This window comes from Bufo gargarizans, chromosome 2 (genome assembly GCF_014858855.1).
Source record: "Bufo gargarizans isolate SCDJY-AF-19 chromosome 2, ASM1485885v1, whole genome shotgun sequence".
NCBI lineage: Eukaryota > Metazoa > Chordata > Amphibia > Anura > Bufonidae > Bufo > Bufo gargarizans.
In genome coordinates, this window is record NC_058081.1 from 259,027,019 (window position 1) to 259,040,555 (window position 13,537).

The following is a 13,537-nucleotide window of genomic DNA, read 5'->3' on the forward strand; positions in this document are numbered from 1 at the left end:
GTTATTATTTATCTAGGCATTATGGTGAGCACTGATACTGCTGGCGATACTATAGCAGGATCTATTACTAGTGGCGGCGTTATGGTAGGCTCTGTTACTACTGGGGGACTATGGGGAACATAATTACTACTATGGGAACTATGGGGGAATTATTATCTCTGGGGCACATTATTACTATTGAGGGCACTGTAATGACACTATTAATACTAAGGACACTCTGGGAGAAAATGATTGCAATTGATGGACGTTTTGGAGCACTATTATTGTGCACTGTATCAGCTTAGCAAAATTTATTTGGAGGGAACAATATGTCTATGGCACTGTTTGCTGGATGCATTTATTTTGGAGGTCACTGTGTGGCAACATTATTTAAAGGAGGCACTATCTGTATGGTACTACTATTTTTATATACATTTCTACAGTATAGTATTGGGGAACACAGTGGGTACAGTATTTGGGTGGCAGGATGGGGTGTTCAGAAGGTGGAGTTCAAGGTTCAAAGGGTATGAATACGTTTTCAAGGCACTGTAAGGTATTGGAGTCTTTTGTGCTTACCAGGCCACCATTCACGAGTTATGCTTAACATTTTCTCTGTCTCCATGTGAACTATCTCAGCAGGATTCACATTTGTGCTTTAAAGAGCATCTGTTAGCATGATCACCCTATTAAATCAGGCACACTGCATGGTAGGGTTGATCATGCTGAATAAAATGATACCTTGTTCATGTTAGTATGATGCACCGTTCCACAGAAATATATCATTTTTAAAAATATGCTAATTAGCTCATTGGGGCACTGAGGAGCTGGTCAGAGCTCTTGGAGCACCAGTTTGTGAACCCCTCTGCAGCCTTAGCCCCTGCCTTCATTCTTTGGATTGACAGGGCTGGATATCTCAGGGAAAGAGAGAAGAGAGAGTGGCTACTGCCACATGGACGTTCACAAACTGGTGCTCCAAGGATTTCATATGGTTGATCTTGATAACAGATGTTTTTTAAAGTGTTTTTAATTTCAAATGTGATACAGTACAGACCAAAAGTTTGGACACACCTTCTCATTCAAAGAGTTTTCTTTACTTTCATGACTATGAAAATTGTAGATTCACACTGAAGGCATCAAAGCTATGAATTAACACATGTGGAATTATATACATAACAAAAAAGTGTGAAACAACTGAAAATATGTCATATTCTAGGTTCTTCAAAGTAGCCACCTTTTGCTTTGATTACTGCTTTGCACACTCTTTGCATTCTCTTGATGAGCTTCAAGAGGTAGTCACCTGAAATGGTTTTCACTTCACAGGTGTGCCCTGTCAGGTTTAATAAGTGGGATTTCTTGCCTTATAAATGGGGTTCAGACCATCAGTTGCATTGTAGAGAAGTCAGGTGGATACACAGCTGATAGTCCTACTGAATAGACTGTTAGAAATTTTATTATGGCAAGAAAAAAGCAGCTAAGTAAAGAAAAACGAGTGGCCATCATTAATTTAAGAAATGAAGGTCAGTCAGTCTGAAAAATTGGAAAACTTTGAAAGTGTCCCCAAGTGCAGTCACAAAAACCATCAAGCGCTACAAAGAAACTGGCTCACATGCAGATCAACCCAGGAAAGGAAGACCAAGAGTCACCTCTGCTGCGGAGGATAAGTTCATCCGAGTCACCAGCCTCAGAAATTGCAGGTTAACAGCAGCTCAGATTAGAGACCAGGTCAATGCCACACAGAGTTCTAGCAGCAGACACATCTATAGAACAACTGTTAAGAGGAGACTGTGTGAATCAGGCCTTCATGGTAGAATATCTGCTAGGAAACCACTGCTAAGGACAGGCAACAAGCAGAAGAGACTTGTTTGGGCTAAAGAACACAAGGAATGGACATTAGACCAGTGGAAATCTGTGCTTTGGTCTGATGAGTCCAAATTTGACCCTCATGCCTCATATCAGCCCCCAGCCATATGTGATCAGCCCCCTGTCATATAATCAACCCCCAGTCATATAATCAGCCCCCAGTATTAATCAGCCACCAGCCATATGTGCTCAGCCCCCAGCCATATGTGAGCAACCCCCAGCCATAATTCAGCCTCAGATTACAAAATTAAAAAAAAACACTTACTAGCCTTGATCGAGCACCAAAGTGCTTGTGTGCTCAAGTAGAACACTTCGCAGTGCTCGGGTGTTCTACCGAGCACCTGAGCACAATGGAAGAACCCCAGGCACCCCCTGCTTTGAAGAGGGGATGGTGTCGGGACTCTAGTTCGGCTTATGAGTCCTTGCTCTAACTCCATATATAGCTATATCCATATATGGAGTCAATGCTTGGGGACACCCCAGTGTATTTAAATCTAATTTCTGAAAAGTTTCTGCCAGGATTTGAACTCCCAACGTTGTATATTAGAGACAAGGACCTTATCCACTCAGCTATAAAGCTGAATGCTAAATTGTGTCAGAAAAGTTTCTGATGTAGTGAGTATTCCTATTCAGCAGAAGACTTATTTTATATTTCTGTGCAGGGTAACATGTAGCTGTATAGTGTAGTGGTTAAAATCCTTGCCTCTAATGTGCAAGGCTGGGAGTATGAGTCCTGGCATAAATGTTTCATAAATATATATTTAATATTTTTTTGTAATTGTAAATAATGTATAGCACCAAATAAATGTGCAATTACAAAAAAAGTGAAAAAAGTAAAAAACAAAACAAAAAACTATATATTAAAAGTTTATATCACCCCCTTTCCCAATTTTACATATAAAAATATATAAACAATAAAAAAATAAACATATTGGGTATCGCCGGATCCCAAAATGTCTGAACTATTAAAATGCAGTGAACGTCGTAATGGGAAAAAAATGCAATTTACCATTTTTTTTGTCATCTTGCCCCCCCCAAATAATTGAATAACGATGATCAAAAAGGCTTACATACTACAACAATGGTACCAATAAAAACTACAGTTTGTGACGCAAAAAACAAGCCCTCATAAAGCTGTATAGACTGAAATATAAAAAAATTATGGTTGTCAGAATATGGTGATGCAAAGAAAATTTTGATTTTTCCAAAGGTTTTTATTTTTGCTAAGTAGTTAGACAAAAAAAAAATTAAATTTGGTATTGCCACATTTGTATTTAGCCGAAGAATGAGGATGTCAGGTCATTTTTAGTACATTGTGAATGCTGTGATGTCAAAACCCAAAAAATCTTGCCGGAATTCTATTTTCTTTTCAATTTTGCTACACAAAGAATTTCCCGTTTTCTAATACAAGACATGGTAAATTAAATGGTGGCAAAAAAAAATCCATCCTGTCCCGCAAAAAAAAAGCCTTCATATAGCTATGTGAACGGAAAATTAAAAAACTATTGGCTATTGGAACGTGGGGAGGAAAAATCCAAAATGGAAAAATGGAAATAGGTCCAGTCTTTAAGGGGTTAAAGTGGTCGTCTCGGATGAAACTCTTTCATTATTCCCTTTAAACATGATACGCTATGATTATGCACATTAAATTGTCAGGCAAACCCACCATTCTCAGCAGGACTGGCTGACAATACACTGACGTGTATGGGAGACGTTACGGCCGGCTTGCAAGAGAGTCCAGGATATAGGCTTCCATGCATCAGTAAAGATCTCACTTTTTTTTTGTATTTGGTTAAGCAGAGAAGCAGACAGCAGAGTTCCATAAAGACATGACAGGTTTTAAGAAGGATATTACTTTGAAATATTTGCATTTTTTTGGGCTCCAGCTTAATGTTTCCAGCAAAATAAAATATGTCTCTTCTAATAAGCAGAGACATCTTCACCATGTTGACATTATTGGGAATCAAGCAGCTTCCAGTCCACTGTTTAATATTTATTGGCTTCTCTTTGGCGATTTGAATTCTTCTGAGACATACCAAAGATACACAATGCCTAACAGCTACTGACTCTGGCGCATTCAGCTAGAGCAGCTCCAAGAATGACTTTAGCAGAAGCAGATGGATTTCTTCTCTTGATAATGTGGAAAGTGTTCAGCTATGAAATGTTGTCTGAAAGCGTTCTCAGTCATTTCTGCACAGTAAAGTCCCCCATGTAGTTTTTAGGTTATAGAATTAAAGTTTATATTGAAAAACTAAACACAATCTCACAGGTATAATCATCCTAAAGTGAATAATACAGTATCTGCAGTAACCGGCGCGTCCACTACACTTTGAATGGAGTGTTGCTTCTGGCTCTGTTCAAAGTGCTAGTACTGGAGCCAAAGGCTGCAGGGAACAGCTGATCGGTGACTTATCTGAGGACAGATCATCAACATCTGGAGCCTGGTAAAAAAACTATTTCTCGCCCATCTTCCATCTATGCAGAACATGTGCACTTCACTTTTCATTTTAATAATAATGGTTTGTTTTATCATTGCACATGCAGAATAGTGTTGATCGAGCATGCTCGGACGAACACCAGTTCGGCTCGAGCATCGCGATACTTGGCACATCGCAGTGTTCGGCCGAATACCTGCGCTAAATTGCGTGCAATCGTTTGGCCGCTGCATTACCGCTGCGACATTACCTGCGCTACATCTCCAGCACAACGTTAGCGTATCTGAAATATCAGTGATATTCAGTGTAATTTTTTCGCTGCTGGTGACAACGACATTATCTACGCTACATCTCCAGTATAATGTTAGCGCATCCGAAATATCAGTGACATTCAGTCTAATTTTTTCGCTGCTGGTGACAACGACATTACCTGTGCTACATCTCCAGTATAACGTTAGCGCATCCGAAATATCAGTGACATTCAGTGTAATGTTTTTGCTGCTGGTGACAGCGACATTACCTGAGCTACATCTTCTGTATAACGTTAGCGCATCCAAAATATCAGTGATATTCAGTGACATTTTTCTGCCGCTGGTAGCAGCGACATTACCTGCTCTACATCTCCAGGAAAAGGTGGAAATGAGGGAAGACAGTACACAGGGTGATCGCCAGCGCAAATTGGATGAGGAGGAGTAGACTGTTTCCTCTGCTACAGAGGATAGTACCCATAGCAGGTTTATTCCATTGATTCAGCGTGGATGGGCAGAACAGGAGGAAGAGGATAAGGTGATTGAGAGTCATCCTCCTGATGAGGACAACAAAATATTGTCTGTTGGGACTCTGACACACATGGCTGACTTTATGTTTGTTCACCCTTCTCGACCCTTCTGGTTGTTCAACCTTCTCGACCGCCGCTGCAAAGAGAACTTTTCATCTCTCATTCCTGTGGCGGAGAGGACTAGTAAAATGGTGCAATACCAGAAGGTCCTTGGAAAAATTGCTCCAAAAATTTCCAGCTGGCAACGCTGGCGGCAGAGTACGTAGTTCCTTGGGCAACCGAGGAGGGGAGACGAGGGGAACACACAGCAGTTCGAACAGAGGCAGGGCAATACTCTCCAAGGCCTGGGACAGTTTCATGACACCCAGCCAGCACCCTCACCCTGATACGCGGCCTACTGTCACAAGAAGGGAAAAATTTGGGAAGATGGTGAAGGAGTATGTAGAAGACCGTATCTGCGTCCTCAATGATCCTTCTGTGCCTTACAACTATTGGGTGTCCATGTTGGACATGTGGCACGAACTGGCGCTCTATGCCCTGGAGGTGCTGGCCTGTCCTGCTGCCAGCGTTTTGTCAAAGCGGGTATTTAGTGCTGCTGGGGGCATAATAACTGATAAGTGCATCCGCCTGTCAACTGAAAATGCTGACCGGTTGACTCTTATAAAAATGAACAAGGTCTGGATTGCCCCTGACTTCTCTACTCAACCAGAGGAAAGCGGATGAACATAAAGGCAATTTAAATGTGACTTTTATGGTGTTTTGAATACACTGTGTTCCCATGCACTCCTTCCACCACAAAAAAGGGTATATGGTTCAATCTTCCTTTTCTCATCCTCCATCATATCAACATACTTATTAGGTTGTCCTCGCTCCTAATGTTTTAGAGGGTCAGCTCAGCAGCAGGCCCTCAATCATAATTTTTTCCATGGCCAGATCAGCAGCAGGCCCTTAACCATGATTTTTTCGATGGTCAGCTCAGCAGCAGGCATTCGTCCCTAATGTTATAGAGAGTCAGCTCAGCAGCAGACCCTCACCGCTAATTTTTTAGATGGTCAGCTCAGAAGCAGACCCTCACTCCTAATGTTTTAGAGGGTCAGATGAGCAGCAGACCCTCACCCCTAATGTTTTTAAGGGTCACCAGCAGGCCATCAATCATAATTTTTGAAGGGAGTGTAAGATGCCCTCCTTTATGTGTAATATAGGGTGTATTGGAGTGCCAGTTCCTTGTAATTTTTGGCAGCCCTTTCACTTGGTGCATAGGCTTTATGAGTGTAGGAGTCCCACTACCTGAACAATTGCACCACAATGTGAATGAGGCCCTTGGCAGCACTTTATATACAAGTAAATATATAGGAAAGAAGGTTTTTCCTCTAAAATGGTTTTGTGCGTATTATTGTCAGTCTGTAAAAGTAGCGTACTACTTGGACAACATCGTTCCCAGCAGAGATCATCCAGACATCCTCCCCATTCTGTTCCTGAACCATGTTGGTGGTGTTTCCATCAATTTCTGACCTTTTCATGTGAACCAGACACCCTCTTCTCTTCAGAGCAGGGGTTGCCTGGTTTAATGCTCGGGTTCTCCCATTGTCTTCCAATGTGCTCGGGTGCTCTACTCGAGCACCCGAGCACCTGAGCACTTTGGTGCTCGATCAACACACTAATGCAGAACATTTCATCAGTAACGTCTAATAGGTTATTTTGAAATCAGCCCACAAAAAATAGTTGCAAGTCATTAGCTCAGAAGTCAGCTTGTGTTACCTTCTGCTGGTACTTTTAGGTTCTGTTCTATGAGGGGCTCATTACTGTGGCAGAGTTTGAGCCCACTCAGTAATCCTGACTGCTTGTAATAACTGTGAAGCTAAATGTCTGTTTTTGATGAAAACAATTTCTTAGTTGTGATATCATTCACATTGAGAAATCATAACAAAATAAAGATGTTGTAAAAGCTGTATGTAAGGGCTCATGCACACGGCCATTGCCCAGCTGTGCCCATATTGTGGCCCGCAAACAGCGGGTCCACAATATACGGGCACCAGCCGTGTGCACCCAACATCACGGATGCAGACCTATTCTCTTAAATGGGTCCGCAATCTGGAAGGTCAGTGTGGAACGGAGTGCTTACAGAGTGGTTCTGTGGGGTTTCTGTATGTGCCTTAGCACTGCAATAAAGTAGTGCATGCACTACTTTTTTGTGGTGCAGACCATCGGATGTGGATCGCGGACCCCATTCAAGTGAATGGGTCCGCGATCCGCATGCGGCAGCCCAACTGTCGGTGTCCGGCCGGCAAACGTTCATGTGAATGGGCCCTAAGGAGGGAATGGACCTTAGTTAGGGAATAAAGAAAAAGGAATACTTGTTATTAGTGTTAAGCGAAACAAAGTCAAGCGAATTGACTTTGATCCAAATTTCACGAAAAATTGATTTGCCATGAAGTCAAATTTCCTCACACTTCGTGGTAATGAATTAATTTTCAAAAACAAAAAAATACATACTCACCTCATCCATTTGCGCAGCCATCACAGCCATCTTGTTTGAAGATATTGCACTAAATTTCTCGGTGTCCTTAATCAAGATGGCCGCAACAGCCTCCACACGAGCAAATGGATGAGTATTTTTTATTTTTAGGTTTTGTTTACCTTATTATCGAGGGTATAGCTGCCTTAGTGTATTGCGGGTATATTTTTCATTTTCACCCTGATAAACGCCTGAAAGGCCTAAATAGTAGCCTCAGATGCCACGATCAGTGAGGAACGCGGTATCTAAGGGGTTCAAAATTGCGTACACTACATATAAAGAAATGCACTTTGTGACAAAGTAAATCATTCAAATCAATTTTTTCATAACTTCTATATCTCTAATAGTTATCCATTGCCCCTCTAATTAAATGCATTGCTATGTCAACAAAGGAAGGAAGACTGGAGCCTGAAATCATCCAAGATAGATAACTATCATCCCACATATAACACAGTAATGCTAAAGCATACTCAGAGCCTTAAGCAAAAGGTATCACAGGAGTCAGCCTCTAAAGCACCCAAGGGTGACAGAAGTATGACCCCTACTGGGTAAACTAGAAACTGAAGTTGGCTTAAGACTACAAGACAGCACCTTCAATTACTAAGCATTAACAGGTGTATGCTTTCACCACAGTTTCTGTCATTTTATGGATTTGCATGGAATCTGTGATAATGGTGGAAAAGAAATTATCTAAATGAAAAAGAATCAACAAGACTATTTAAGAAAACAAACAATAGGTTTGATAAAAGTATGGACCTGATGGACCTCTACAAGAGGACATCGTTTTAAATTAGAGGGGGCAAAGGTTTAAAAGTAATATAAGGAAGTATTACTTTACTAAGCGAGTAGTGGATGCATGGAATAGCCTTCCTGCAGAAGTGGTAGCTGCAAATACAGTGAAGGAGTTTAAGCATGCATGGGATAGGCATAAGGCCATCCTTCATATAAGATGGGGCCAGGGGCTATCCATAGTATTCAGTATACTGGGCAGACTAGATGGGTCAGTGGTTCTTATCTGCCCACACATTCTATGTTTCTATGTAAAAATTCACCACCGTTCTGCAGGTGCATGGTGTGTGTCTGAGAGGAATTCCTTCAACTTCTTGTACATATGATACTTTATGCTCTCCATATCAGTTATAAGATGTATCTGACTTGCAGGTTGTTTCGTATAGGTGTATCTCCTAATAGGATATGTTATGCCTTGTTCATGTAACATTTGAGCTACAAATCTGATGCATACGTTTGTATAAAAAACAGGGTGGGAAAAACAGGAAAAAGATTGGCATTTCATAACCAAAATGCATTGCAGTAGTGTGCCAATTTTAAAAGACATGCCTCCCAATAAAATTGGTGCTATGCTTGCAGTGGGTCTTGTTGGGTGTTCACTGTATGCAGTGGTTACAAATTACTAAAAGTGGCCCAAGGAAGGACAAACAGTTCATCGGTGACAGGATCATGATTATCCAAGGTCGTTGATGCATGTAGGATGCAAAGCATAGCCCATCCGAGCACTGGCTCCTCTTGAGGCCTGTTGGTAAAAGTCAATTCTCAGCTGCTTCTTCTCCAGTCAACCCAGTTTCTCACCTGGCACTCTTGTAAGAGGCACACTGTTTCTCCTCCCATGCTCGCTGACCAGCCTATTTAGACTACCTCCATCACAAACTTGGAAGTAAGAAGACTCTCCCCCTATGCTCTGTTAGCCACTACAGTCACGTGTGTCTTCCTTCTGATCACCACAGCTGCAGTGATTGCTGCCTCACATCCCATGCCAGGTATTTTGTCTACTTGCTTGAGCCTTCCTCCAGTTCATATGTGCAGGAGAGACATTTCCTCCCCTCCTACTGTCTGGCTCCTTGCTGTTTCTGCTCCTTGATGTCAGGCATGGGCATTATTTTCTTTCGCACCCCTGATGGGGGAATATGCACTAAATCTGGTGCTTCTGCAACAGTATAAACAGAAGGAAGACTCTCATATTCTACCACTGCAGCTTCTGTGCAGCTTCCTGTCTATTATCCCTGCTCTGTTAAGCACTGCTGCAGCCACTGCACCAGGGCCTGACTTACTCTAACCACCAGCTAGGGTAGACCGGGCAGATGTCTGATGTGGTAGTGTTCTCAAAGTAGGTCTGGGTTCTCCTACCTTACATAAACTGTCCTTTTCCCATTAGTGTGCTTGCTGATCCACCCAAAATGCTACTTCAGAAATAATAGTGCTTTAACTAGTGCACCCAAAATAATAGCACTACAAATATAGCTCTACCCTCATTGCCAGCCTCATAATTTGTCAAATTTCCCACATTAATGCTAATGCAATTTTTTTTAAATCTATATATCTTCTGAGAAATCTTTTGCTGGTTTCAACCTTACCGCAACACACTTATGACTTGGACTAAACATAATCACTTACTATCTTGCTTTCTATTAATAAGAACCTCATACACATTTAGTAACTCCAGCCTGTGAGATTCTAAGAGGACTAGAATGCTGCATATTGTCAGCCAAAGGCTATCATCATGGGAAGAGACTGCAGCCAGAGGCATCCAACGTTTGCTTTAGGAAGACATTGTGTTATTGGGAAAGCGCTGGAGTGGCGGAACTTCGTCTCTGAAAGCAATTGGAGATGGAGGCTGGGATTGAAGGGCAATTATTTGCTTTACAGTCTTAAAACTCAGATGCTTTGCAAACCAGACCATAGGAACACTGCATTGGAACATGCATTTCCTTTAAGTCCTTTCACAGTTTTAGAACAATTAAGGCTGTAAGTATCCTAAAAATACTACCATTGGTCAACTGATATAGTACCATTGCTTAAATACGATATTACATTGCCAATTAAAACAGTGCTTATTTGAGAGCATTGCTTACATTAAGTTATAGTACTCGCCAGGAGCGGATTGGCATAGACCCTAAAGGGAAACTTTCCGGTGGGCTGATGCCCCAGGGGGCCACCTAAATCCTCCTCTCTGCCACTGACCAGGTACATGATGAGCTCTCAGTACACATGCCCTCCTGAATTTAACTGCTTTGGCCAGCACCTCACCTCCTAACCCCCCTATTCCATAGACAACTGGAGGAGGAGGACAGAAGATGGTAGCTATTAATGGCCACCATAGAGGGCCAGCTTTTGGGGCATTATATTGTGCTACACTGTGTTACTTGGTCCTGCTGGGATGGTATTTTGGACTATGATGTTGTTGAGTAATTTGGACCTGCCTACAAAATGGGGCCACTTTTAGTTTTTTTTTCCAGGGCCACTTTAAGTTCTCAGTCGGCCCCTGGTACCCGCCGAGGTAGATACATTATATTATTATAGTGTATATATAGTGATTTCCATATAATATCAACCAGAATGCATACAAATGTAATTCTACCTAAATAGAGAGAACAGCCATAGTGCCCCATTCTTATTTCCTCCCAGCCACTGAGTTCCTCTTAGGGCCCATTTAAATACATATACCTGGACCAATTATCAGGAATGAGCATTCATACAAACATTTGTTCCAGATAATTGGCACAATAACCTGCCCATGTGAATGGGTCTTTGGGGCCAGTTGTTACCAAGCATGGGCTCGGCCTTTCACATGAAGTGGTTATTTATTTGGATATTTTAAGTGAGTCTTGCATCTGTCCTTTAGGGCTCATGCACACAAACATATTTTCTTTCCATGTCCGTTCTGTTTTTTATTTTTTTTGCAGACCGTATGAGGAAGCATTCATTTCAATGGGTCTGCAAAAAAACTGAAGTTACTCCATGTGCATTTTGTTTCCATATGTTCGTATTTCCATTCCGCAGAAAAATAGAACATGTCTTATTATTGTCCGTATTACGGACAAGGATAGTACTGTTCTATTAGGGGCCAACTGTTCTGTTCCGCAAAATATAAAATGCACGCGGACGTCATCCGTATTTTTTGCGTATCCGTTTTTTGCGGACCATAAAATACATACGGTCATGTGCATGAGCCCATAACAGGAGATTAATGTGTAAGACACCTTCTGTGCTGACTTGAAGTGCAATGTGAGCTACAATGAAGTCAGTAGCTCCGACATTACAATGGCAGGCAGCAGTAATAATTGTTAGAATGCAGTAATTTTCAATGGACACTAAATACGTACAGGGGTTGTGATGGTCCAACATCCCACACTTCCACTGATCAGCTTTTCAGGATATAGTTGCCAGAACGACACAGCTCCGTCCATTGTGTAGTGTTTCTCCCATTAAAGCAAAGTGAAGCATAAGGGGTTTGGAGTGTTTGGACCCCCACCAATCAGATGTTAATGGTCTATCCTGATGATAGGCCGTTAATACAAAAGGAGCAGACTACCCCTTTAAGATCTATGAGACCATATTATATAAGTACTGTATTTTGCATTTTTAAGATTTATTAGTCTAAGTGTCAGTAAATGACTTTTTTTATTGAATGACAAGCATTGGTTCCTTGTGTTTTTAACTGTTTTTAAATGATTTTGTAACTATTAACAATTAAAAATCATCTGGTATTGGCTCGAACTTGTCCCTTTACTACTAAGCTAACAAGATTAAAGGTGTAATCTCCCCAAATCACCTGCGTCATACACGATCCAGCTTACATGGGAGTAACTTAGGAACACCCTTGTTGGTTTTCTGCTTTTTATTGTGGATAAGAAATGATATCACAGGGCAATTCCAACTTTTTTTTTTTTTACCTTACACAGCCTCTGCCTTATTGATCATTGAATCTAATATGAAATAGCAACTTAGTTTGAAAGCTTCTATGCCGTGTGTGAGGCAGTTACCCCCCCAGCAATGATTTACTTCTTATCGTTACTTATAAACCTGCCAAATGTGTTCATATCTTTCTTATATAATGTTGTAAAATATTAAATTATAGCTTCATTGTATTCAATATTTGGTGCTGTTTAAATGTTATGGTTAGAAACTAATAGGATTTGTAGATATCATTCTGAGTAGCGATGAGCGAATCGACTTTGGATGAAACACGCGAAGTCGATTCGCATAATACTTCGTTCGAATACGCTCTGTACAGTATTAGAATGTATTATGAGCCGAAGTTATTACTTCGCAAACTCTCGCGAGACTTCGCATAATAACTTCATAAATTAAATTCTACTGTAAAAAAAAACATTTGGAACCTAACCTGAGTTCGGGAAATGCTTTTTTTTTTACAGTAGAAATTAATTTATGAAGTTATTATACATTTGCAGTTTTTTTAACCAAAGCTAGGTAAATTATAAGTCTGCGGTTGCCATTTCTAGCACATTTTGAACAGTACGTTGCAGCTTTTCGCTTTTTCCAGATGCTTTAGCAACTTTGTAAAAAAAAGTGGGTGAGACATTATGCAATAGACATTGTGGCCCTATAGATTTACTATTCTTTACACTAAAACAATACTAGCTCATAGCTGGAGTAGATTTGCTTGTCTGGCACATTGACTGACAAAAGATTTATTAAGAGGCTTGCACATCTTTATAAATTTGCTATATATTAAGCAAGCATTCTTAAGAATAAGAAACTCCAGTCTTGAAGGGAACCTGTCATGTTGAACATGGTGCCTTAGCTGCAGGCAATATGTTATAGGAGTAGGAGGAGCTGAACAGACTGATATATAGTTTTATGCTAAAAGATTCTGTATCACTTGTATTTTAGACATTTAAATTCTTGCTCATTCTGGGCTTTGCAGTCGAGGAGGTGGTCCTATCAGCCTTCCCTCTATGACTGTGTATACAGAGTCAAAAAATGTTTGCTTAATATTGGCAATAAATTTGCGAATACTAGAATTCGCGATCTCCAGTCATTATTTTTGCGATTGCGCAAATCGGCACTAATGATGCACATTTTTTGGCGCAATGCGTGCAACTTCACATTTTATCAGGTCTGAGTAGATATTACTGATTGGTGCACTAAGTATTGTTGTGACATCACAGCACTATGTCTGTAGCATGTACAGTACAGACCAAAAGTTTGGAC